Source organism: Crocodylus porosus, unplaced genomic scaffold, assembly GCF_001723895.1.
Source record: "Crocodylus porosus isolate Cpor-Errol unplaced genomic scaffold, CroPor_comp1, whole genome shotgun sequence".
Classification (NCBI taxonomy): Eukaryota; Metazoa; Chordata; order Crocodylia; family Crocodylidae; genus Crocodylus; species Crocodylus porosus.
Window position 1 is genome coordinate 11,107,644 of NW_017728931.1, and position 397 is coordinate 11,108,040.

Below are 397 nucleotides of genomic sequence, written 5' to 3' on the forward strand. Positions count from 1 at the left end.
TGCTGCCGGTTGGGGGGGCAGGGTGTGATTCCCACTGCCCCATGGTGCAGGGGGGGCTCTGCCATGAGCCCTGTCCTCCCCAGCTCCATCCCGTTTAAGAAAAAAAATTATAGAAACCCTGGGACTTATTGGCTCCTGCAGCAGCCTTGGGGTTTCAAGAGGCTTGTGCAGAGCCCCCCACATGGCATGGGGGTAGTGGGAGGTGCAGCAGGGATTGCCCCCTGCCAGAAGGAACTGGTGAATCTGGAGTTTTTTCTCACTTTTTTTCTTTAAAGAGCCAGAGCTGGGGCAGGTGAGACAGCCATGCAGGGGCTGGGAGAGTGGCCAGGGGTTAGGTGGCTTGTGCAGAGCCCCCCATGCAGTGGGGGGCAGCGGGGATTGCTGAGTTGGGGCTTTT